This window comes from Oncorhynchus mykiss, chromosome 16 (assembly GCF_057628025.1).
Source record: "Oncorhynchus mykiss isolate SJ-2025 chromosome 16, ASM5762802v1, whole genome shotgun sequence".
NCBI classification, from domain to species: Eukaryota; Metazoa; Chordata; class Actinopteri; order Salmoniformes; family Salmonidae; genus Oncorhynchus; species Oncorhynchus mykiss.
The window spans coordinates 7,644,621-7,646,328 of NC_143037.1; positions in this window are offsets into that span (position 1 = coordinate 7,644,621).

A 1,708-nucleotide genomic window follows, 5' to 3' on the forward strand; every position below is an offset into this window, starting at 1 on the left:
GAGCCTGGTACTCTGAGACTTTGTAGCTAACACTCCTCCTCATCATCATATCCCCCCCTCTCTCATTCCCTCATTCCCTCTCCCATTTATTTAGTATCCCCCCACCCTCTCTCTCCTCCCATCATATCAATTATGGTGTGTGTGTGTGTGTGTGTATGTTTGTGTTGTGGAATTGGTTGAGTCCCTTGGCATCAAAGTCAGCATTCCTTTTCCCCAACCCTCCTCCCTCTATCATGACCTCCCCACACATGACACACACACGAGGACATTCTATGAGTGTACTGATGTGTCATCACCCATGGCAACACACACTCACACTCATACACACTCACTCGCATCAAAACCAGATTCATTACAGCATTAATGACAGTAATGTATGAAACCAGATTCATTACAGCATTAATGACAGTAATGTATGAAACCAGATTCATTACAGCATAAATGACAGTAATGTATGAAACCAGATTCATTACAGCATTAAATGAATGACAGTGATGTATGAAACCAGATTCATTCACTTGCGGGCGTACGGGTAAAATCATTGGGGAAGCCAATCCAGGAAAGAAATCCATTCTACAACCTATGTGTTGTGATAATTGCGTTGTTTGCTCTATAACATGTTAGTTCATATTCCTTGACACCATGACATTTTGTGGCCTAAGCCCGAGACAATAAGAAGACACAGTGTAGAATAAATTCAACCACACATTTGTTTCATTCCAAAACCGGAGAGCAGGGTTGAAAGTCAGGTGGTACGGTCCTGTATGGTACCGCATCCCGGCAAAATAAGTAGTGGGGGTTACACAGTACAGGTCAAACCTGAGTTTATCACAGTTAATACAACATGCCCAAAAAACTGTAGGCTATTACAACATTATTTAACCCTACTGCATGTCAGCTGCTGAACATGTTTCTAATTGACTGGAAACCGGGTGGTATTTGCTCCAAATTGCATTGTGGTTTGAGGAGAACACTCAAGGCGAGATGAGTGGTCGAGATCGAGGCGCGCGTGGACAACGGTGTCTGCATCAATTCAGACTACAAGTGTGGGTCTAATGACAATCTCAGAACGTCACTACAATACACGAGGGTGTTTAGTAACAGATGTCTCTTTTCATTTATCAAATGCAGGTGCACCGTGCACGGTTGGTGTTTGGATGCTGAAATTATTTTGAGAGTGAACGAATGTGCACAGGTAGCCTACAGGAGCGCCATTGTGTGACAATCAGATGAAAACATCATGACTGGTTGTGTTTATGCCACATTAAAAGGCATAGGCGGTGTGTCCATAAAGCTAGGGAAAGCTTTCCCTAAAGTAAATTGCCAAAACGATAGTATAGCCTAATTAGCTTACTACTGTCTATACATAAATACATAAAATCATTCAATACGGGCTACTACAACAGAACGCATGATTTGGCCACAGGGGATCATTAGCTTCTAAAAAATGTATCTGTGGATTGTTTTAAATCGCATAGACTACAGTCGGGAGGGCCCACAATTTGGGCAGCGCGCGCTGCAAATACCAAATAGATGATTGTTGAGTTGCGACTGTCAGTGAAAAGCAGAGAGACCCAGTCAGGCATATGGCAATATTTAAAAATACAATTGCTGAAAAACTGTTGAAAATGAAAAGACTTCAATCTGTCTTTTAGTTATCAAAATTTAAAACTTGAGCGAACAGTATCCTATCTTATTGACACCAGCG